The sequence below is a fragment of the Cricetulus griseus genome, chromosome 2 (assembly GCF_003668045.3).
Source record: "Cricetulus griseus strain 17A/GY chromosome 2, alternate assembly CriGri-PICRH-1.0, whole genome shotgun sequence".
Classification (NCBI taxonomy): Eukaryota; Metazoa; Chordata; class Mammalia; order Rodentia; family Cricetidae; genus Cricetulus; species Cricetulus griseus.
This window is the reverse complement of record NC_048595.1, coordinates 400,687,279-400,713,755: the sequence shown is the minus strand read 5'-3', so window position 1 is coordinate 400,713,755 and position 26,477 is coordinate 400,687,279. Positions and strand designations below refer to the sequence as shown.

The window sequence follows — 26,477 nt, the reverse complement described above, 5'->3', positions numbered from 1 at the left end:
AGTAATAAATCATTTAGTTTCCAAATACTTATAATTTCTCACAAATAGCACTTTGTATTTTTATAAACATATAAGTAATATTAAAATTCCATGCTATAAAGCTGTATGCTTTATCTTTGTTAACTTCTATGACACAGAATATCTTTTTCTTTTTAATCCCATTTCAATGTCAGATTGACCTATACTTGGTAACACTATTCTAATTCATGGAACTCATCACATATTTTTTAAAAGTCTAAAACATGTTCAAGACTAGGGAAGTATGATTGGCAGTGACTGATGGCACTGGGCACCTACTCTGACTGTCAGTTAGAAGATGCAGCCCATACATGATTAATAATGTTAATTGAGGTCAAAAATAACATAATTTATCTTAACTCAAAAATATAGTCAATGTTTCATTATTCAAATGACTCAACTCTGTTTCCCAGTCTAACCTTTTAATGGACAGTGTAGAGTGTTTAATGTAATGTGTAATCATCTGAAATACACTTCATCTTACTGCTCCCATCAACATCTAGTGGAAGTCTAAATTCAGTCACTTGCCCTTAGCAATTAGGCAATTAAGAAAAATATGATTGGGGCTGGAGAGATGGCTCAGGCTACAAGCACTGACAACCCTTCCAAAGGACCGGGGGTCAATTCCCACAATTGTCTGTAACTCCAGTTCTAAAGGCCTCGACACTACTCACACAGACACACACACAGGCAAAACACCAATGCACATAAAGTAAAAATAAATAAATCATGTTTAAAAGAAAAATATAATGAGTATGAGCACATTATAAAAATGTGTTATTTCTTTCAGGTGAATCTAGTATATGGTTGTAATCTAATTGTTGAGGTTCATCTCAATACATCTCTCCAAGAATGTACTGGTGGAAATTTAGGTACCAAAACACTTAGGGTTACAATAAATCTTTGTAAATGTTCCATTGAGAGGATGGAAACTATAGCAACAGGCATACTAGAAATACAGAAGTGCTTGTGCCCATAGAATACCTGTTGATAATGTGCGCCTATAATTTCCCAGAAAAAAAAACAAGATATACAACTGTTCTACCATACATGATACACATCTCTCTGAAGATTTCCTTTGACTGAAAGCTATTTAAAATATTCCATTAAGTTCATTCCTCATTTAAGCCTTTGGTTTTTAGTTTCTTCGTTATTTAATTAGCATATATTACTTGTACAAAGTAATGGATTTCATTATGGTACTTCCACATAAACTTATATTTTGATCATACTCCACTCTATTTTATTCTTTCATCCTTTTGCAATGTCTCCTTATTCATTACTTAATCAAAGCCCATTTTCAATTTTCAGATTTTGAATAAAATATTTTCTTCACTAAACACCATAATCTTAGGTAAGGTAGTATTCAAATACAGCATGGAATCAATATCCCTGTACTAAGCGGTTTTATTAAAAACAAAGATGACACCATGTTCTTCAGACACAGGGCCTGTCTTAATCAGAGTTTCCGTTGATGTGACAAAACAGCATCACCATAAAGCAAGCTCAGAGGAAATGTTTATTCAGCTTACCCTTCTACATTGCTGTTCACCAATGAAGGAAGTCAAGACAAGAACTCAAACAGGGCAGGATTCTGGTGGCAGGAATGTTCTGTTTCTGTCAGTTTAGTAGCTACACCTGAATCTACTTAGACTTTTTTTCATTTAAATTTTTATTTGTTTTACATACCAACCACAGTTTCATCTCCCTTCTCTCCTCCTGTCCCCTCCCCCACCTGCCAAAGTGTGCAGGGAAAAGGCAGCAAGTCATCGACCCTACACAAAGAACTGCGGGCGACTGAGGAAGGTCTGGGAGTGGAAGAGGTGGCCCTCCTCAGCGAAGAGCACACCAATAGGTTGCCCACTGCCAAATACTCAGCCATGAAGACTTGCACAAGTAAGGTTATCTAGACTGAAGAAGTTGTATTTAGCAATATGTGCACATGCTTATACATATAAGCATGCAATAACAATTAGTGAAAAAGAGCCCATCAATTTGAAGGAGTGTGGGGAGAGATATATGGGAGAATCTTTGGGAGAAAAAGGAAGAAATAGAATTATATTATAATCTCAATAATAAAAAATCATAAAAAATTAGTGTACTTTATTAGTCAAGCAATATGGCAATATATTTGTTTATCTGATCATTAACTATATATATCGAAATGCCAATGCTTACTGTTTTGCAACCTTTGTCTCTAAGACAGTGTCTTTCACTTAGGTGATGTCATTAAATGTTCATGGATTGAGGCAATGAACTGTGAAAAGAGATTTTACTGAGTCAAGTAGCCGGAAGTTGGCTGTGATTACATATTGTGGATTGCTGGGAGAAAAAAAAATCTAAAATGTAAATATCCATTAGATAAATATCGATAAAGTATCATGGCCTTTGAACAAAACCCCATGAACTTGGGTGTCAGTTGGGAGGCCTTGGCAGTCTATGGGGCCTCTGGAAGTGGAACCAGTATTTATCTCTAGTGGAGGGATGCTCTCTCAGACTAGATACACAGGGGAGGGCCTGCCCCAAATGATGTGTCAGACTTTGATGATCCCCCATGGGAGGCCTTACCCTCTCTGGGGAGTGAATGGGGGTGGGATGGGGGGGTGGGTGGGGGCATGGGAGGACAGGAGGGAGAGAGAACTGTAGGGTTGGATATGGAAGGTGATGGTCAGACTCAGGTATCTCTTTTAGAAAAGTTTAAGGGTGTGGGTGGGAAGGGTATGGTTGTAATGAGATATAGGTAGATTAACATATTTTCTTGTGAACCATTTTTAGCAATTATTAGCTATAGATAACTTAAACTTACGTGAAATTAACCTCATATTCCCATCTTGAATAATTTGTGTATTAAATTTGTTGTACTGTGTAGGGTTTTCTGTTTACAATGTTTTGCACACATATGTAAAACTATCATATTCTATGCATATATGCTTCTATGTATGCTTATATTTTGCATATTGATACAATGTAAGATATTATCATGTTGTACTATACAGTTCTACCTCTGGTAGATAGATAGATATATCAGCATTAGGGATAATTACCTGGTTCCACTGCCAGGGGCCCCAAAGACTGCCAAGGCCTCCCAACTGACACCCAGGTTCAGGGGGACTTGTTCAAAGACCATGATTCTTTATTGATATTTGTCTAATGAATATTTATATTTTAGATTTTTTTTTCTCCCAGCAATCCACAATATGTAATCACAGCCAACCTCCGGCTACTTGACTTGGTAAAATCTTTGTTCTCTGTTCATGGACATTTAATGACATCACCTTAGAAACAAGGGTTGCAAAGCAGTAAGCATTGGCATTTCAATGCCACGCCTCCTTGGGCGTGGCTTCAGGTGTGTCCTAACTGGAAGGAGGGAAGCATGGGGGCAGTCTCTCACTCACTCCAGCTCTCTCTCTTGGATCAAGGATTGGATCTGAAGGACAGAGAAAGGCTGCAGCGGTTCTTTATTATTATTTGTGTAAATTGTTCCCCATAAAACACCCATTTATCATTTATCTTGGTTCTAGTGAACTCATTATTTCCCTGCCTTCAGGAAACTGGAATTGGTATGAAAAATGAGATTGTTTTAATCTAAATAAAAATTTATTTTAAAAAAGAATCATGGTCTTAACTATAGAAGAACATGCAGAGAATTAAACATCTCATAACTATATTCTTAGTACTTTAAATATATATAATACATTCCAATAATGTCTGTATTTTCTATGATTGTCTGGGTATTATTTTTATAAGTTCATTTTTTCTACTTTTATAAATTGTGGTAATGTTTTAAAATTTGAATCACCTTTGAATGAATTGGTGCAAATGTAATCTACTTATTATCTTATAATAAAAGAAACAGATTATAGTTTGAAATACATCTCAAGTTACTAACTTGCAAAATAGTTGGAGTTTGCATTAAAAAATAATCACAGGAAAGACAGGTGAGTATTTAGAAACTTTAAGGACTTCTGTATCTGAGTCTGGTATTCAAGCAATTTCTTTCATTACATGAATCAGTGAGTTTTAAGGTGAATATTGAAAGAAAAACTGTCTACTTATACAAAATCTGTAATAGGCCCTGTAAAAGTAAAATACATACTAAAAACTGGTTTTGTGGCACTTTTATAGGCAACATGTTTCCATTTATTTAGGAAAAATAGCATGAGAAGAAAATCTGTACATGTAGGGCTGACATTTATCCACCAGATCCTTATGAGCTAACAGAGTAATCACACTTTGTGATTAATTTAAGAAATTAGTGAAGCCATCTTGACTAGTGCTACCATGCATTATTACTTAGGTAATGTCATAAACATCATTACAGCCTTGATTATTGATAGTGTATTAGCAATAATTAAGAAATAGAAACAACATAAATGTTTATCAACCATCAAATATACAAAGAAAATGTGGTACATATACACTATGAAATGCTATTCACCTGTAAAGAAAATTAAAATCATGAACTTTGCCAGTAAATGGATGGATCTAGAAGATATCATGTTGAGTGAGGTAACCCAGGCCTAGGAAGACAAATGTTGTGTATTGACTCTCATCTGGGGCTCCTAGGTATAAATCTGCAGATATGAGGAGGTGGCCTTAAGTAAGTACAGAAACCCAGGAGACAAACTGGATCATTGCCAGAACAGGGAGGTAGGGGAGAGCAACAGCAGGGTACAAGTGATCTGACCAGAGAAATGGGAAATTTGGTCTCTTGAGGAAGGGGAAAGGCAAATACACAAGAAGGAGGAAGAATGGTAAATGGAAATGGCAGGGTACAAGTATACTGACAAGGAAATGGAGGAAGGGTGGAGGGAGGTAAATTCAAAAGTTTAAGAGGAGGGGTGTAAAACGAGGGTGCCTGAAAAGGCTCTAAGGAATCATGCTATTAACTATTTACCTAAAAATAATTATACCGTATATAATTGTATATATAAATGTACATATAGAGTTCTAATTAACTTTTCTCATCTGGAATAGCAATGCTTTCTCAAAGATCCAAAGGCCACCTACCAAAACCCCAATATCAGAAACAAGAAGCTCTCTTTTGAATTCTCAGCTGTGGCTGTCCAAGAGATTCCCAAAACACAATCTATTGCTTTTGCCCTTGGTTTTTCCCAACAGGTGGAAGTGCCTATTGCTGAAAATATCAAGTACTTCACAACAAGGCCCAGAGAGCCCTGAGGTAGAACTGACTTGAATGTATACTCCTGGGAACTTCCTTTTGTGATATCAGAAGGCACCATTCAAGCTTCCAAAGGAAGGAGGCAACCAACAGTCCTACCCAGATATGATGCCTGTAAACCACATCAATGACAAGCATGTGCAGTGGTGGCACACTTATCTTGGTGGTAACCAGCAGCTCTCTAATTGGACCTATGATCTGTTCAACAAGAGGGAAACCATGCCTTACACTAGAAACCTAGCTAATTAACCAGTGTTAATTATTTCATGGATATTGGAGGAGGATCTACCATCACCACTTTATTAAACCAGCATAATCTCTGACTACAATCTAAATATTTGTCCATATATCCACAGATAAGTGCCAACTTCGCCTTTCACCAAGGAAATTTGTCTTTGCAGCAGATACACTGACAAAAAAAAAAAAACAACGAATCAAAATGTATAGTTGCAGAGTCTAGTCCTAATGGATATAACTACTAAGTACCCCCACAACTTGGGCTCAAGGAACATTTTGGTAGAAAGGGAGGAAAGATTGAAAAAGTAAGAAAATCATGCTGTTTTCTGTGAGGTTATGTCTCCTAGTAAGGCCAGAAGCTGCACCCATTTAGTTTCACAGACAGGACTGCCCAACTGTGAGCTAAACGAGTGTGAAATCTATAGACATGGCAAAGTAGATGGGGCAATAGCCCAAGAGGCCTCAGTGATACACAAAGAACTACAGGCAATTGAGCAAATCTGGGAATAGGGAAAATAGTCTTCCCCAGGGAAGAGCATACCAACTGGTATCTAATACCAAATGCTCAGCCATAAAATACACATACAAGTAACATTTTGATTTAGTGGATTATATTTAAGATTATATATGTCATATGGGCATACATATATGCATGGAATAACAATGAATGGAAAGGGCTATTAATTTAAAAGAAAGCAAGGAGGGGGTGAATGTGAGGATTTGGAGGTAGTAAAGGATGGGAGAAATGTTGCAATTATAATCTGAAATATTTTAAAAACACATACCCCAGAAGACCTTTTGAATTTAAACACTGGGAAATTGTAGCTTTGCAAGGAAAGAATCAACATTTCTAACAGGCTTTACAGGTGCTTATTATAGGTTGCAATACTTATGAATCATGGATTACAGATATATTCTTAAAGAAAAAACTCACATCTATTTTGATCACTTAAGTACTAGACAACTCATGCCATTTTTTTAAATTAGAAGGCATAAAAATTGAAAATCTAAAATTCTGATCAATTGAGCCATTAAGTTTGTTTCCATAGTTTTGAAAGCTCAGGAAAATTTTTATGTGTGATTTAACTTTTGCTTAGAAACATATATGATAAATTATGCTTCTGTGTTCTTTCATATCAATGTTTCATAAACATAAGTAAGTATAGCCAAATATGGGAGCTACAGTGATGCCTTGATGGTTAAGAGCATATACTACTCTTTCAGTGGACCTAAATTCAGTTCCCAGCAGTCATGTTAAGTCATTCACAAAGGCCTGTAACTCTTGATCCAGGGAATCTGATGCCATTCATCTTCTGGTCTCTACAAGCACCTGCACTTACATCTTAAAATACACATAGATGCACACCTAAACACATATTTTTAAAAATCAATATATGTATAATAATATTTGTTCTATAGTCAAGATTTACCATTTGAGGGTTTGAGAATTGTGTAATTTGTGTAATTCTTGAAAGAATTTCTAATTTTCATTGTATAAGAAACATCTAAGTTGGACTTTGAATTACTAGCAGAATTATAAGAACTTCAATATGGTGAGAGTATTTAGATTGATATTTTACATTTTTCCAACATTTTAAAATCTATTGTTTCTTATAAAAATCAGGGAAATGGAAAGGATAATTAACTATATCATTCTTTGTTCAAAATAACACTATGATACCTAGTATTTTGTACACTAAGTTTAAAAATAAAATAAAGTTAAAAACAATCAGTAAGAAGGTGCTAAAATTCTGCCATGTTAGCATAGATAAACCACATTAGTTATCCTTGATGTCAAATGCTCACAAAAGCATTGAAAGACCCATGGGATTTTATAGGCTGGAAAAACAGATGTTAGTACAAATATATTTTTGCAGTCATGTTGGAATGTCTTGAAGAATGAAAAATCACCTATTTACATACATTATACATTGCTATGCTAATGGATTCTATAAAAGAGCAATCAGTAGCATGTGTCCTTGAATAAATCTGGAAAAGAATCCTGTATCAGTGCAAATAACCACCCTCATGATTCTGGCACTCTTCTTGTGAAGTAGCAGGCCAGTTGATAATATTACTGAGTACCAAATTGTTTTCAAAAATTGCTTCATCTATGCTTTATGATGACAAAGTGACTGTTGCCATGTCCATTTTGCTTGTGGGAAAACTGAGGTGGTTGAGTAATTTTCCCAATGAACTATTTTTTTCAGTGTATAGTATAGCATTGCTTTTCTTTCCCCTTTCAGACTGGATGATCACTGATGTTTTTCATTGACAGTTCTAACATCATATTGTATTGAATTGGCAACAATCCCCTTGCCTCTTCTTCTCAAGTACTGGTGTAACAGGTACAATATCTTAGATAAATCAGTTAAAAATGTAATTTTGGCCATCTTTGGCTGCATCCTTTTATGAAGGCTTACTCTGACATTTCTCAAAGCTCATTTAATATATAAAAAAAACTTTCTTGTATGTACTGGGAAGTATTGTATGCCCAAAAGAAAGGTGAACAAAACAAAGAGCTCTTTAAATATATAATTTAAATTAGAAGCAATCTTATTTTATATATCAAACGCAGTTCCCTCTCCCTCCCATCCCCCCATGCCCCTCACCGACCCCCCCATCCCATCTCCCATCCACTCACCAGGTAGGGTGAGGCCTTCCATGAGGGATCATCAAAAATCTGTCAAGTCATTTGGGCAGGGCCTAGGCCTCCCCTGTGTATCTAGGCTAAGAGAGTATTCTCTCCATGGGAAATGGGCTCCTGAAGTTCGTTTGTGCACTAGGGATACATCCTGGTTCCACTGTCAGAAGCCCCATAGACTGTCCAGTCCTCCTAGCTGACACCCATGCTCGGGGAGCCTGGTTTGGTCCTTGTTGGTTCCCTACCTGTCAGACTGGGGTCCATGAGTTCCCACTTTCTCAGGTCAGCTCTTTCTGTGGGTTTTCCCAGCCTGGTCTTGACCCCTTTTTTCGTTATTCTTCCCTCTCTGCAACTGGATTCCAGGAGTTTGGTTCAGCGCTTAGCTGTGGATCTCTGCTTCGGCTTCCATCAGCTGCTGGATGAATGCTCTAGGATGGCATTGAAGGTAGTCATCATTCTCATTATAGGGGAATGGCATTTATTGTAGCCTCTCCACTTGCTTAGGTTTCCAGTTGGGGTCATCCTTGTGGATCTCTGTACAATTCTGTAGTGCCAGATTTCTCTTTAAACCTATAATGGTAAGTCTATTATGGTATCTCTTTCTTGCTCTCCTCTATTCTTCTCCCCACTCAATCTTCCTGATCTCTCATGTTCTCCTCCCGCTCCTCTTAATAAAAGTAATAAGCAAATTTTACTGAATGTTGCAACTTGGTTAGGATTATAGAAAGCATGGAGATCAAAACACATCCTGGATTAAAAGGTATACATGAAGCCAGGAGTTGGTATATGTCTTTAATCCCAGCACTCAGGAGGCAGAGACAGGTGGATTTCTATGAATTCAAGATTAGCCTGGTCTTCAAGAGCTAGTTCCAGAACAGCCTCCAAAGTCACAAAGAAACCCACCCACCCCCACACCACCCGAAAGAAAGAAAGAAAGAAAGAAAGAAAGAAAGAAAGAAAGAAAGAAAGAAAGGTGTACATGAGTGCTCAGAATGAAATTTAAAATTTCAGGATCTAACGGGTACCACTTGTGTTGAACACTAAACAAAAATGTAAAGCAAACTATACAAATGAAGAAGCTACATTTAATACCAAGCTTGATGCATCATGCCTACAATCCTAGCACTTAGAAGGATGGCATAAGTATGTCCATTTCTCAGAAACAGAAAACAAAAAGCAAACTTAAAAAATAAAACTGTATCTTTCTATAAAGCTCTCCACTGCTGCAAAAAGAAGTCTCTTTGATGAAGGGTGAGAGCTAACCTTCTCTATGGGTATAGGCATAACTATTTAGGATAAAGTTGGGGATTATACTTGTTCCCTTCTAGAGTCTATGACCATACCATCCATTTACCCATGAGTCAGGCATGATCTTTTCTTTGGAGCATCCTTAAATCCAATTAGATAGCTATTGACTACCTACTGGAGATAATTACTTCTACATCACCTTTCAAGGATATCTTGTCATTCTGCTCATTGTTGTAGTTCTTTGGTGTTACAGCTGGGTTGGACTATTGATTGCTTTTCTTCCTCAGTAGCTTTCGTAGATCTTTCTGAGCTATGAGTGCTAGGCCTCAATCAGAAGGCTTCTAGGTCAGTTCCAGCTCAGTGCCTCAAAGTCCTCAGTCTGGTGTGGTGTCTTCAGCAATGTGGTCTTACCTTCCATTTCTGGGAAGCAACCAAGGACAAAGATGGTATCCTATATTGTTTTGGAGTAGCTTGCATTCCCCTAACTAAGAGCTTACAAGAGGGTTCCCATGCCTGGCACTGGGTTTTTTTTTTCTTGATGGTCTATGACTTCAGTATTGTCATCCCAAGTGGTATAACTTCACTTAAACTATATATGTACAGTGCATGTGTTATGTTCTGTGTGTGATTTAATTAATAAAATGTTATGATTCACCTCGGCTTTTTCAGATGAATATTGTTATTTATTCTGCTTCCCTCCCTCTCCATCTGTGATATCTTCCTTCCCTCCACCTGTTGTGTAAGTCTCCTCCCTCACCCCCCGCCCCAGTTTACCCACTGCTTCCTTCATAACACCCATGTCCTACTATTCCTTTCTCTAGAGAGCCTTCTACTTCACACCACCATGGTCTCTCTTTAGTTTCCTGGTGAGATTCCTCTACTCCACACTCCCATAGTCTCTCCTTAGTTTCTTGGTATCTGTGGATGGGGAAGACACAACTACTCAAAGTGCAGAGAAAAACTCACTGAGATGTTCCCAGTCCTAACTGATGCATCTAAAACACTAACCCTGCACCTAAGCCTCAGAGAACATAACAGAAAGGGGGGAATATTATAAGGGCCAGAGAATCAGAACATCTACTACAAGATAGTTTTTTCTATATATGACAAGAAGTTGTATAATGAAGTCTCAAAAATATGGCTGCCTAAACAAGAGCTGAAAAATGGGGACACCAATTGACTTACCAACATGGTTGGGAGAAATTATTTAAAGCCAAATTCCTAGTTGCAAAGCTATGAGCTATTAATGGCTGTTGGGAGACAGAATATCAGTCTTTGCTAAAGAAAAGGCCCCTGATAAATTATCCAGGCCCATGTGGTCAGTGCTAAACACATGCATATAACAAACATTAAATGAGCTCAACAAGTTCTATTTACAAGGTGTGTGTGTGTGTGTGTGTGTGTGTGTGTGTGTGTGTGTGTGTGTGTGTGTGTGACAGTAATAAGGAAATGAGGTCATTAATTTGAGAAGCAGTGAGAGAATCAGGACTTGTGAAGGGAAAAAAGATGTGGGAAATTACATTAGCACAGTATACATATATGAAAGTTTGAAAAATAAAGAACACAGTATTGGACACAAAGGAAGGGTAAATATGGGAAGATTTGGGGGTAAAACAAATGTTATGAATTTTAGGTGTTCGTAATATGTCAATATAAATTTTCTGCATCGGATAGCTGTGATATGTTTATAATAATAGCTTTTATGGCTTTAGGGTTTAGTTAAAATAGATAGTTAGCATGTGACATAAGCAGATTGTTGTATCTTCTTACATTTCACCTTTATGATTGTTAATTTTGGATATTTTGCACTGTTAAGTTTCAATCCTCTTTTAGACTAAAAGGGGAATTGTAGGGGATGTTGTAGCCACGCCTGCTTAGGGCATGGTCAGGGTGATGTAGAGTGAGGGGCATTCAAGTGGCTGGTATCATTTTTGGTTTCACTTTTGGCTTGCTGTACAGACTGCTGCCGCCAGCTGGCTAGGTCGCTCTGGAAGTAAGGCTTTTTCCCTATTAAAATCCCTTGTATTTTTATCTGGCTCTGTATTGGTAATTTCCCACATTAGGTTTATTTATTCTAAATGATATAGCATGGTTCACAGTCCTTTACATTATCAGTGCAAATTTTCTGAGATTTGAGTGTGTTTCTGAAAAACAAAATCTCAGGATTTATAAGCTAGAACTTGATTGTTAAAACTACTTAAACTATTTATAGTTAAGTACTTTGTGGTACTAATGTTGATGCTTTAGAATAAATCAGTCCTTAAATATAAGGTCCTTTCCTGGAATATAATTGAGTCAAATCAATGTTTATCAGTCAGGTTTTCAGGCACTGATTTTTTTGTTTGTTTGCTTTTTTTATTTGAATTACAAACAAGATCGAATTACATGACAATCCCAGTTCCCTTCTCCCTGCCTTCCTCCCCTACCACCCCACCCCCTAACTAAAACTCTACCAATCACATATCCTTTCTTCTAATCTACACAACCAACTGAGAACATGGGAAGAGGGGGAAGGGAGCTACAAGAATGAGAAGGGAAGAAAAGGAAGAATGCAGAGGTCATGAGGGAGCAGAAAGGTTAAGTCAAGCATTGATTTTTTTAACTGCAATCTTAGTTTAAAACTAAACAGGATTTTAAAAAATCTTTTTATTCAGTTGCTACAATGTAAATTGAAAAGGACAGTCGTAAGAATAAAATAATAAAGGTGTTCAACAAGAATGAAACATTCATGAAACTATCATATATAGTTTCTATATATTCTCTAAATAATCTATATAGTATATACAGTATATACTATATGAATAGTATATAGTATATACTATAAAAGATATAGTATTCTGTAGTTTTCTCATGTCATGCAAGTATTCTTATACTATGGTGTTCTTGTATCCTTAAATATATTCTTACACAACTTTTATATGATAGTTTCTATTTATTGTCAATTTGATAGAACCTAGAATTACCCAGAAAAGATGAAGATGAATATGTTTGTGGGGGAAATAATAAAAATGGAATCAGTATCTGGGTATGTTTATAAGGGATTGTCTTATTTACTTAATTGAGTGGAAAGACTTACCCTAAATATCAATAGTGACATTTCATGGGCTGTATCCTGGACTACATAAAAATGGGAAAGGGAATTTGTCAGCAACCTCCAACTCCTGCTCCCTGACTGAATACCATGTGGCCTGTTACCTTACACTCCTTCCACCACAACTTTTTCTGCACAGTAAACTATATCCTCAAACTGTGTTCTAAAATAACCCCATTGGGTTTATTAAGTTTCTTTGGACAGGATATTTCATAACAGAGAAGACCAAAGAAACTAATATGTGTGAGCAGGTCAAACACTAAGAATCAATAAAACCCAAGTGCCAGGAGGCTGATACTGATAAAGGTTAGATTTCACAACAAGTAGTTACAGTAACTAATCTTTGTTGTCAGCTTAACTACATTTTAAATCACCTAGGAGACTGGGAAGTCACTTTTCTGAGTAATTTTGGTTGTTTGAATGAGAATGCCCCTCAGCAGGCTCATATATCTTCATGCTTAGTTCCCCAGTTGATACTTTGAGGATTAAGAGGTATGTCCTCATTGAAGGTGTGCACTGGGGATGTGCTTTGAAGTTTCAAAGCCTATGCTAGTCCCAGCTCCCTCCCTCCCTCTCTCTCTCTCTCTCTCTCTCTTTCTCTCTCTCTATCTATCTATCTATCTCTCTCTTCCTGTTGCCTATAGATCAGCATGTAAAAACTCTCAGCTACTTCTCCATCACCATGCCTGCTGCCATGTTTCTTTTATAAGAAATGTCTTGGTCATGGCATCTCTTCACAGCATTAGTACAGTAATTAATAATTAGACAATAATTAATAATGCTAAAGAAGGAAGATATTTAAGGGTGAAGGCATCTTCAGGGGTAAATCCTTTGTGTTGGATATAGGAACCTATGCTTACCAAAAAAGAAACAAAGGGAAAAATGATGTAGCTGATGAAAACCACAGAGTATGGTAAAATATGAAATTGGACATAAAAGGGTGAATTGTGGGGCATCATGTAGGCTATGGAGAAAGCAGTGTGAAGTAATGGCCACATTTGATACTTGAATAAAATATCTACTTTTTCTATTTTAATTTTCTGCTTTTATAAACAATCTTTTTATTTTATATACAAATCCCAGTTGCCCCTCTCTCCCCTCCTCCCACTCCCCCCACCTTCCCTCCATCCCACCCCCCTATCCACTCCTCAGGTATGGTGAGGCTTCCCATGGGGAGTCAACAAAGTCTGTCACATCACATCATGTAAGGCAGGACCAAGGCCCTCCTCCCTGTATATAGGCTGATAAAGGTATCCCTCCAAAGAGAAAGAGCTCCAAAAAGCCAGTTGATACACTAGGGATAAATCCTAGTCCTACTGTCAGTGGCCCCATAAACCACACAACTGCCACCCACATTCAAAAGGCCTAGTTCAGGTTCCTATGGATTCCCAAGATGTCAGTCCAGAGTCCATGAACTCCCAGTAGCTAAAGTCAGCAGTTTCTGTGGATTTCCCCATAATGGTCTTATCACTCCTTCCACTGCTCATCTTATCACTCCTTCCTCTTTCAGATTGGACTCCAGGAGCTTGGCCCAGTACTTAGCTGTGGCTCTCTGCATCTGCTTTTATCAGTTACTGGATAAAGGTTCTATGATGACAATTAGGATAGTCATCAAGGACATTTGCTCAACTATGTTCATAGCAGCAGCATTATTCATAATAGCCAGAACCTGGAAATAACCTAGATGTCCCTCAATCAAGAAGAGATAAAGAAAATGTGGTACATTTACACAATGGAGTAATACTTAGAGGTAAAAAAAAATGGCATCTTGAAATTTGCAGGCAAATGGATAGAACTAGAAAAAAAAAAAAACATCCTGAGTGAGGTAACCCAGACCCAGAAAGACAGATGCAGTATGTACTCATTCATAAGTAGATATTAGACATAAGGCAAAGGATAACCACAAGCCTAGAGAAGCTAGGTAACAAGGAGGACTCTAAGAGAGACACACATGGATCCCCCTGGGAAGGGGAAATAGACAAGATGTCCTGAGTAAATTGGGAGTGTGGGGGAGGGGAAGAGCAGAAGGGGAAGGGAGGGGTGGAAGATGTTGCAATTTAAGAAAAGTGGCTCTCTACGTTCGACGGGGTTCAAGTAGAGGGGATTTCTTTTTATTAGGGAAAGGCATCATAAAAAGGGGAAAGGAAAGGGGGAGACCTGCTTCTGGAGACAGGAGCAGCAGGATCGATGAAAGAGGGGGACAGAGGAGAGAGAGGAACAGAGAGATGGGGAGAGAAAGAAACAGAGAAGGATGGGAGGTGGGCAAGGCCCTTTTAAAAGGGAACATAGTGAACATGCACAGGTGGTGCTCATAGTGGCTGCAGCTGAGGACTATCCTGTCCAAACCCCATGGATAGGCCAGTACAGATAGATGCCTGTACTAACAGGAGAGGAGGGAGAAAGGAGAAAGGGAGGGGGGAGGAGGACATGAGGGAATGAAATGGTCAAGTTGGGGTAAGAGCAAAGAGGGACAGCAAGGAAAGAGATATCTTGATAGGGGGAAGTCATTATGGTGTTATTGAGAAACCTGGCATAAGGGAAATTCCAAGGAATCCACAAAGATGACCCCAGCTAAGACTCTAAGCGATAGTGGAGAAGGTGCCTGAACTGGCCTTCCCCTGTAATAGAACTATCTACTCTTAATAATAGAATTGCAGGAGGGAATCAGAATACATATAATAAAGGAGACAGACATTTAAATTTTATGATTTGGTGTAGACTACGAAACAAAGTAAGATTTGAATTTCTTGATTAAGTAACTAATGACATCTTACTCTTCATCTGTTAAAAGTCCATTTAACTGTTCACACTTTGGTTTCATTTATTGTCTAAGAACTCTAGGTTTGCCATTCATGATGCCTGGTTCCACTAAGCTCTACTGAAAATATTTCTTTCACACTAAGATGTATATAGTTTCATTGTGTTGCAATATAACCATCCGACTCAGTCTAGGAAATCTGAACAACACGGTTTCTTACTCTTTGAATTTATGGATTCTTAAGAAGCCCTATCCAAATCTCCATTACTAATAAGGAAATTGGAAAACATCTGTATCCTCTCCAGTACATATAGAAGATGGATTATCCATAGAAGTAGCCTATAGGAGGTCATTTATGCCTTGTATCTCATAGGAGATCATTTACACATTACAAGAGAAAAATCACAGATACTACATATAATCTTCAAAAGATAATATAACAAAAGCAAAACAGAAAATGTATCTCATTTTTTAAAAAACTTTCATGTATATGTTCTGTGCCTGCATGTGCTTATTGTGTGTGCTATATAAGTGTAGGTGCCTGTAGAGGTCAGGAGAAACTAGACATCCAGAAACTAGAATTATAGGTGCTATGAGATGCCTATATGTTAGTGCTGGGAAATACATCTAGCTACTCTCTAAAAGCATCTAACATTGTGACCTGCTAAGCTATCTCTTCTGCCCCTACTATCTCATTCCTCGTGATAACTGTTTTCCTGGTCTCATTTTTGTTGGTCCAGATTTCAATTGCTTCATCTTGAAATTTTAGTGACGGAAGGAATGTAAATATTATTTAATTTCACACAGAAAAGAGACCTTCTGAAAGCAGTGTTTATGTCAATTGTTAAAATTGATGTGGAAGGCCCTCAGCACAGTAGGCAGCACGTCATTCTCATAAAATTGATGTGGAGTTATTACATAATTCCTTTAGAGTCACTTTTTAAAACCCAGTTGTAAAAATGTTTTACCTTTTCTTCAATATGGACTTAGAGACATGATAGACTTAGTAACACCTGATGTTTCATTAAATATGAATGTGAATGTAACACAATTTGAAATGCAATGTATCTTGAAGAACATTTTGAAGGTTTAAAAGTGTGTCCTTAATTATTATGACTAACATGGTCAGCTGCAAGCTACTCATGACCATCTGGCTCAGCAGAAGTGAGTGCAGTGTTAGGTTCATATGCACATAGAAAACTGCCTTTACCATGATTTTATCTAGAAAGGAATTCAATTAAATTGAATTGTGAATCTTGTGAAATCAAGAAAAGATATACAAGATAGTCTTGGTTATTTGCAACAGTCTTCTCTTGAATTCATGTACATTTATAGTGATGAATATTATTCTTCATAGAAAATTTGAATTTTGTAAATTTTAAATTTTAATGCCTTTTTGTGAAATCATTTTTATCTAAAATAGTTTATATCTGTAACACTGCATATAGTTCTGATTTTAGTCAATGTTCACTTTAGAAATGAAACTTAATTTTTTATTTAAATTACAGGGAATCTTTCATATAAGAATTTTATTAGAATAAAATTTTAGGCAGAAATCTGTGGGACATAAAAAACATTAATATCCACTTAATTGTAGCTGCTTATGTTGTTTTATTTATTCTACAAAGAAAGTTATTATATTTTAAGATACTTTCAATGAGAAAAAATTAAGTCTAAACATGATATGAATTAAAAAGTTATAGAACATCTCACTATGTAGCCCAGGCTAATCTCTAACCTGTGATCCTCCTTGTTGAATTCATCTCGAGTTCTGGGACTCCAGATGTATGCCACTACATGAGGTAAATCTGTTTAAAATGTTTTTTTCTCATTTCAATATCATTATCTTGCTTCATCAAAGTTGGCCATCTACCTCACACCTGCTATTTATGTGTAGTCTTACTGAAATACACTCTAACAATTCTATGAATTGGTTTAGGGAAGAGGGTTTTTCAGAAAATAACCTGATTAAATGTGTGACAAACAGGACTTAAAAGGTAATCAAGAGTATCTTCCAAATCCTCCTGTCCTTGTTATGTTCACTCTCATCTCACAAGCTGTTTATCATCAGAAGGCAAAAGATAACCAGGATACAATCCACAACCCCAGAGAAGCTAGGTAAAAAGGAGGACCCTAAGAAAGACACACATGGAGGGCCCCAGGAAGGGGAAATAGTTAAGATCACCTGAGTTATCTGGAAGATGGTAGAAGGGAAGGGGTGGAGTATGGAAACATGAGGGCTTGAGATGGCCAAGTTGGGGGAGGGATGGAGAGGGAGAGCAAGGAAAGAGATATCTTGATAGAGGGTGCCATTATGGCATTAGGGAGATTGTGTTAGGGAAATTCCCAGGAATCCACAAGGATGACCCCAGCTAAGACTCTAAGCAATAGTGGAGAGGGTGCCTGAACTGGGCTTCCCCTATAATCACATTAGTGACTACCCTAATTGTCATCATGGAACCTACATCCAGTAACTGATGGAAATAGATGAAGTGATCCACAGTCAATCACTGGACTGAGCTCCTGGAGTTCAGTTGAAGAGAGGAAGGGGGATTTCTATGAGCAAGGGGAATCAAAATCATGATGGGGAAGCCCAAGAGACAGGTGACCCAAGCTAGTGGGAGCTCACAGACTCTGCATTGACAGTTGGGGAACCTGCATGGGACCAAACTAGGCCCTCTGAATATGGGTAACAGTTATGTGGCTTGATCTGTTGGGGGATCCCCTTGCAGTGAGACCAGGACTTATCCCAGATGCATGAACTGGCTTTTTGTAGCCCAATCCCTATGATGGGATACCTTGCTCAGCCTTGATACAGGGGGCAAGGGCTTGGTCTCGCCTCAAGTTGGTATGCCAGACTGTTGACTTCCTAACGGAGGCCTCACCCCCTCTGAGGACTGGATCCATTTGGGATAGAGGGAAGTGGGATGGAAAATTGTGAGGGAGGGAGAACTGGGGTTGGCATGTAAAATTTTAAATTTTTAAATAAAAAGAAAACAAGTTGTCTTTCGTATTGACATCTGTTATAATCAACCTTCAAAAAGTCGTCAAAGGACTTCTCCATATTCTCAAACATTTTCCCTCTGCGCAGCATCTGAAATATTGATATGATTATTAAAGATGTTATATATAATAATTCAGTAAGCCTACATTTCAAACATTTTCTGTATATTAAATATCTTTAATTCTCCATGTGTATGTTATAAAATATATGTGTTCCATTTGTGAAATAACTGAGGAAAGCCTAATTCCACTTTCTTACTATGTTAATGGTGGGTAATTGCTGGACTCATTCTTTAATTTAGATTCATTCTAGCTCTCTTCCCAACTGCACTAGTTTTACCCAAACAAGTGACAGCTTGTGTCGATAATAAATTGTGTGTCCTTTCTCTTTCCTTCAATTAATTGACTGTAAAACAAACAGAAGATTTTAGAGATGATTTATGGAAATCAACTTCATAATTTTATAGGTGTGGTGCACAAAACTCAGGTGGTTAATAAGCCTCTGACTGAATGAGAAGGGGAGAAGAGGAGGGATGAGGAACACATGAGGGAGCAGGAAGTTCGAGCTGGGAGAAGAACAGAGGTGAGCAAGATAAGAGATACCATAATACAGAGAGCCATTATAGGTTTAAAGAGAAATCAAGCACTAGGGAAATGTCTGTAGATTTACAACAATGACACCAACTAACAATCTAAGCAATAGAGGAGAGGCTACCTTAAATGTCCTCCCCTGATAATGAGATTGATGACTGACTTATATGCCATCATAGAGCCTTCACCCAGCAGCTGGTGGAAGTGGAAGCAGACACCCACAGCTAAGCACTGAACTGAACTGGAATCCAGTTGCACAGAAGGAGGAATGATAAGCAAAGGGGTCCAGACCAGGCTGGTGAAACCCACAGAAACAGCTGACCTGAACAAGGGGGAGCTCTTGGTTCCCAGACTGATATCTGGGAAAACAGCATGGGGCTGATTCACACCCCATGAACGTGGGTGTCAGTGAGGAGACCTCAGAAATCTATGGGTCCTTTTGTAGTAGATCAGTACTTATCCCTAGCATAGGAATAGACTTTGGGAGCCCATTCTACATAGAGGGATACTCCCTGAGCCTAGACACAAGGGGGTGGGCCTAGGCCCTATCCCAAAGGATATGACAAACTCTGAAGACCCCTATGGAAGGCCTCACCCTCCCTGAGGAACAGAAAGTATATGGGATAGGTAGGGTGTTTGTTGGGGGGCAGGGAGAAGGGGAGGCAGAGGGAATTGGGATTGACATGTAAAACAATCTTGTTTCTAATCCAAATAAAAAGATGGAGAAAAAATAAGCCTCTGACAGTCTCCAGCTGTCCTTTCTTGTCATGCTCACCACTGCTCAGGATACACCTTGGCCCCACTTCTGCCACCATTCCCAACCCCATGTCAGGCTAGTGTACAATGGGTCTGACCAGGCTTGGACTAAGAGAATTATATTTTTGATGTTAGAATTGCTTCTGACTTTCATCAAGAAGAAATAAAAAGACATCATTTGGTTGTGGTGGTGGTAGTGTGTGTGTTTCCCTTCTTTGGGGGTTTGCTGGTGTGGGATTATCTATTTTCTATATTTTCATATGCAGCTAACTTCCTTGGCTTGGAGTTTTCCTTCTAGTTGGGCATGGTCCCAGTTATGCAGAAGGTGGGATAAAAGAGCTGGGAAGGAGGAGCTCACTCTTTCTTTTCAGGGTTCTGGCAGGGCCTCGAAAGGCTGCTGAGACTAAGCTGGGTTTTCAGTGTAACTAATCTTCCACAATAAAATACCAATCTTATTTATTATGTATCCTGTTATATTTCTATACTGCTGGTGTCAGAAGTGTGGACATCTCTTTTAGATGAGTTCAGAGTTTAGATGGGGTAGATATGCTTAGGATGAGATAAAGGTAGATTATTATATCTTCTTGTGATTCACCTTAGTAATTATTAATTATAGACAACTTACACTGTTATAGATTCTCATATGATGTAACTTATGTATAATTTGCATATCACAATTCGTCTTACTATGTAAAGTCTTCTTTCTAGTTAAGATGTTTGTTGCAGAATTACCCTTCATCTTCTATGTATAGGCCTCTCCTCTTTATAAAGTTAATTTAATGTCATTGTATTCTGCTTCTTCTGTGTTGGGATATTCAGGTCTTGCTGTTGTAGCACCACTAGGTTCTGGAGGTTCCATATTGCTCTTTATATTGTTGAATGTATTCTTTTTTAATTTTTTGCAGACTTATTTATTTGAATTAGAAACAAGATTATTTTACATGTCAATCCCAGTTCCCTCTCCATCCCCTCCTCCCCTACCACCACCCCCGCAACTAAAACCCTACCTATCCCATATCCTTTCTGCTCCCCAGGGAGGGTGAGGTCTTCCATGGGGGATCATCAAAATCTATCATAAACTTTGGGATAGGGCCTAGGCCCACCCATACTGCTGTCTACCCATCTGGGTTTGTAATAATTATAGGTACAGGTGTTGATTCTTGTGATGTCTTTGTTGGATGGGTTTTTTGTTCCTTTATTTTCTGATTCATTTGTCTTTTGGTCTGAATGGTCATGGGTTCTGGTGATTGGTTGGCCATCAGGTCGAGTAGGATTGTCTCACTGAAGTTGTGGAGGGTGGAGGGGTACTAAATACAATGTTATCAGCCAGTTCTTCTGGCTGGCATGGACTTTACTTGTGCCTATGGGGTTTGTTCTTCCAACTGGTGTGGGTTGTGCCTGTACCAATGGAGTCTGTTATTCCAACTGGTATAGGTTTTTCCTGTGCCTGCCCTTCCAACTTTTATAAGTAGGGATTGTGCCATAGGGTCTGCCGATGTTGCTGGAGAGGGCTCTTCACCGGGAGGCTCTTCTTCCAGTTGGTGCAGGTGGTGCTTGTGCCTCTAGGGGTTACTGATGTCTCCATTATGGTAGGCCAGGGGAGGATGATGGGTTCAGTTGATTTGGGGTGCAGACTGACTCTTGTAGATTACGGAGGTTGATGGTTGGCAGTGGTGGTGGAGGGGCCTGTCCACATTATTCCCACCTGCTGACCAGATGTTGGGGCTGAGATGGGAGGGGAAGAGACATGGGATGTGCCCCTAGGCCTAGGGCCTAGAGACCAGGGCAGTCCAGCCAGGAGACCAGTCACTCACCTCTTCCTTCAATAGGTACAGGTGATGCCTGTGCTTCTTGGGGCCACTGATGCCATGGGGGATATTTGCCCAGGGAGGGGACCGTGGGTTAGGTTTGAGTGGCAGGTAGGTCTTGTAGGTTCCAGAGTCAAATGGGTAGCAGCAGTGACAGAGCACCCTGCCTGCAGGACTCACTTTCTGGCTCACCTCTAGGGCTCATAACTCCACTTTGAAAATCTCTTCCTCATGACAATTTTTAAACATTCAAGTACTTGGGAACCCAAAAGTAATCAGCTCTATCTTTTTTTAATTTTACACATTTTCCTTAAAATTCCTTTTGTTTTAATTTTAAGATTGTGGTACTTTTATATTTCTCCATTCTTTTCCCCCTTTCAAACCTTCACACAAACCATTCCTTGTTCTCTTTGAAATCTGTGGTCTCATTTTGCTGTGTGTGTGTGTGTGTGTGTGTGTGTGTGTGTGTGTGGGTGTGGGTGTGGGTGTGTGGGTGTGTGTGTGTGTATGTGTGTGTGTTCCTAAATATAGACTGCTCAGTCTAGTCCCTATAATATTATCTATGCATGTTTTCATAGCTGACGTTTTTATATTGGATAACCAGTTGGTGTACTCTTGTTTAGAGAAGACTGCTTTTGAGAAGACTCACTGTATTCTTTAGTTACTTATAGTTCTTTGTGTAGGTTTGAAGTTTCTTGGGCTATCCCTCATCCCCTTTGACATGTTTAATGTTGTCCTTATTCAGTCCATGTTTAAGCAGTCATGTTGGTGATGTTTTATTGGTGTAAACTTCTAACTTACTAGGAGACACAATCCTATAGCAAATTTGCTGATCCTCTTACTCTTAAAATATTTTTTTTAGTTTAATGTATTTTAATAGCAAACTTACAGGAACAGCACAGAAGACAGACAACATTAAAAACATGTACTAGCATGTAGAACAACTCAGTTAGAAAAGTTCAGTGAATGGATGGAATCTACTGTATGATAAAAATGCTACAAACACCATTTAGTTGCCGTCAATAAGAAATTTACTTATTTTAAAAAAATCCAAATGCTGGCATTGTCCAGAAAATTTTAACAGATTTATTTATAATTGTTATAAAGTTGAACTGTTGAAATGTGTTCACTAAAACATTCTGCTTGCATTAATGCTTTACATCTTGCATTTATATTAAAAATTCACACACAAATGAAAATAGAAAAACTGCCAATACCTGATTTCTTTCCCCTATTTTTCCACTCGTAATCATATACTTAGGTACCTTTTGACCCCATGGAAAAAATATCTAACATTCAGAACTACTGATAACAGGAAGAGGAAAAATTTTTTGAGAATGAAATGTTTTTCCTCATACTGGACTCTTAAGCATGTTCTCCGCTTATGCGGCGTGCTAGCTGGATATCTTTTGGCGTAATTGTTACACATTTGGCGTGGATAGCACACAGGTTGGTATCCTCAAAAAACCAACCAGATAGGCCTCACTTCCCTCCTGCAAAGCACCAATAGCTGCACTCTGGAAGTGCAGATCTGTTTTGAAGTCCTGAGCAATTTCTTGAACCAGACGCTGGAAGGGGAGCTTGCGAATCAGAAGTTCAGTGGATTTCTGATAGAGTCTGATTTCATGGAGTGCCACAGTACCAGGCCTGTAACGATGAGGTTTTTTTCACCCCTCCAGTAGAGGGCACACTCTTGCGAGCGAATTTTGTAGCCAGTTGTTTCCTGGGTGCTTTACCACTGGTGGATTTGCGGGCAGTCTGCTTTGTATGAGCCATGGTAAGAGCACCTCCTTACTTATTCCCCTTCTCCTTCTGCTGGAGCTCGGCAAGCCAGAGGAGGCGCTGGCATTAGAGAGCAGCAGCGGTGCAGCGATGGCTGCGAACACTCTTAAAATATTTCTACTTCCTCTTCTGCAACGTTCTCTGGAGCCATATTGGTGCTGGATTTTTTCATAGATAGATCCATTGGGACTGAGCTCTACAACTCCGAATTTTGATTAATTGCTGTTTTGTGTACTGGTTTCTATCTGTTGCAAAGAGATTTCCTTAATGAAGGGTAAAAACTACATATATGTGTGTGGGTATAAGAACAAATGTTTAGGTTTCGGTTAAGGGTTAAGTTGGTTTGGTAAAGTAGAGATTGTGATTCTCCTCCAATAACCATGGCTTCACACACACTGAGTAGCTGGCTAGAGTTTCAATAGATTGCCTATTGCTCTATTCAATAGAGCCCTTGCTGGTCTTCTAGGACCTGGGTTCAACTCCCAGCACCTACTTCAGATAGCTCACAGCCTCAAAAACTACAGCTCCAGGGAATCTGACTCCTTTGGCCTCACTGGGCACACACACAGGTGGCATTATTTTATATCATATCTATCCCCTTGAATTTTTCCCTATTTTAATTGAAAATAGATATTTTTTCTTTTTGCTTTTTTCTCCATTTTGTACTTAAATTAGAAACAAGATTGTTTTACATGTCAATCCCAGTTCCCAATCTCCCCATCCTCCCCTGCCCCCCCAACTAACACCCTATCTATACCATACCCTTTCTGCTCCCAAGGGAGGGTGAGGCCTTCCATGGGGGGGGTCTTCAGAGTCTGTCATATCCTTTGGGATAGGGCCTAGGCCCTCCCCCATGTATCTAGGCTGAGAGAGTATCCCTCTATGTGGAATGGGCTCCCAAAGTCCAGTCCTATGCTAGGGATAAATACTGACCTACCAGAGGCCTCACATGACACCCACGTTCAGGGGGTCTGGATCAGTCCTATGCTGGTTTCCCAGCTATCAGTCTGGGGTCCATGAGCTCCCCCTTGTTCAGGTCAGCTGTTTCTGTGGGTTTCACCAGCCTGGTCTTGGCCCCTTTGCTCATCACTCCTCCCTCTCTGCAACTGGATTCCAGTTCAGTTCAGTGTTTAGCTGTGGGTGTCTGCTTCTGCTTCCATCAGCTGCTGGATGAAGGCTCTAGGATGTCATATAAGTTAGTCATCAATCTCATTATCAGGGGAGGGCATTTAAGGTAGCCTCTCCATTGTTGCTTAGATTGTTAGTTGGTGGCATCTTGTAGATCTCTGGACATTTCCCTAGTGCCTGATTTCTCTTTAAATCTATAATGGCTCCCTGTATTATCTTATCTTGCTCTCTTCCATTCTTCCCCCACTCAACCTTCCTGCTACCTCATTGATTCCTCAGGAAAATGGGAATCAGTCTACCACAAGATCCAGCAATTCCACTATTACGCATATACCTATAGTGGGAAATTACCAATACGGAGTCAGGTAGAAATATAAGGGTATTTAATAAGGAAAAGCCTTACTTACAGAGCGACCTAGCCAGCCAGTGTAGCAGCAGTCTGTACAGCAAGCCAAAAGGGTGAAAACTGAAAGCGAAACCCACCCTACTGAAACTCTTACTCTACATCACCATGACCACGCCCTCACAGGCGTGGTCAGACACACCTGTAGCCAGCCATTAAGCAAGCGTGGCTACAGGTTCCCCTACAGTTCCCCTTTTAGTCAAAAAGAGGATTAAAATTTAACAGTGTAAAGTATCCAAAATTAACAATCATAAAGGAGAAATATAAGAAGACACAACAATCTGCTTATGTCACATCCTAACTATCTATTTTAACTAAACCCTAAAGTCATCTGAAAGAGGTGACCAAGCCTGAACACCTCCTTCCAATCCCAACCATAAACAATAGGAAGCTATCCCTAACTAGGTATATACACTATCCTAAATGACAACAATGGGGAAAGGGGGCATAGCATCCTCCAAGTTACTTCCTGCTGAAATGGGACGACGATAGCCTTGTGGGGTCTTGTAGGAAGAAAATGTTAGTATAGTGAAAGTCTTGAAAGGATTGTATCCAGTCCATGTTAGATAGGATTCACTTGATTGAAGATCTCGCTTGAAATCCTCAACTTGATTGAAGTCAGTACCCGCAGCTCTGGTGGGAGTGTCAGTTGAAATGGAACAAGTTGGATCCAGTGCAGTCGAGGAGGTGTGGCCCATTCATACAACAAGGACATCTGTTCAACTATGTTCATAGCAGCATTATTTGTAATAGCCAGAACCTGGAAGCAACCTAGATGCCCCTCAACTGAAGAATGGATAGAGAAAATGTGGTACATTTACACAATGGAGTATTACTCAGTGGGAAAAAAAAATGGAATCTTGAAATTTGTAGGCAAATGGGTGGAACTAGAAGAAACCATTCTGAGTGAGCTAGCCCAATCACAAAAAGACAAACATGATATGTACTCACTCATATATGGATTTTAGACATAGAGCAAAAGATTGCCAGCCTATAATCTACACTGCCAGAGAAGCTAGCAAACAAGGAAGACACTAAGAGTTACATACATTCTCAGGGGGACACTAAGAGTCCCCCTGAGAAAAGGGGGGAAGGGGAAAGGGTCAAGATCTCCTGAGCAAATTGGGAGCAGTGGGGAGGGGAGAGGGAGCTAGAAGAATTAGAAGGGAAGAAAAGGAGGGGAGAGGAGGACATGAGGAAGCAGGAAAATAGATATTTTTCTGCAATATATTCTGATTATGGTTTCCTGTCCCCAGTTTTTCCCAGATCCTCTCTTTCTTCTTAAGTATCCAAATCTACACCCTTTCTTTCTCTTGTTAGAAAAAAAGTCACCTAAAAACAAAATAATATAAGATAAAATGACAACAAGCAAACCCTAATAGAACAAAAAAAGAAAAAAGAAAGAAAAAGCAAAAGAGATACACACAGAGGTAGGAACACATACAGATGCAGAGACATTTAAGGCTGGGTAGGTATGGAGGGGAAGAGGATCTGGAACTAGAAAGACTTGAGAGGGGGAAAGAATATGATCAAAATATATTTAAAGTTAAAAGTTGTTTTCAATAATAAAAATATAATTAAAAAGATGAACAAATATTAATTTTAGGCAACCATCAAGAAATATTTAAATAAAGCAAAGAAATACTACCTATAACTGATCAGTTTAACTCAAAGATTTTGGTTTTGATTGAATTTGCCACATTGTGGCACCCGAAGTAAATCCAGCAACCGAAGTAAATCTTCCAGCACCTGAAGTAAATCTTCAGCAAAAATGTTACAAGGTAGAAGTGTTGAATTTCCTTCAGTAACTTTTATAAAATATTGCATT

The 26,477-nt window shown here is 38.8% G+C and overlaps 1 pseudogene; it reads right to left on the bottom strand.

Moving 5' to 3' along the window:
- Positions 1-22,278: 22,278 nt before the first annotated feature.
- Positions 22,279-23,794, bottom strand: LOC113831127 (annotated as a pseudogene).
- Positions 23,795-26,477: the final 2,683 nt, after the last annotated feature.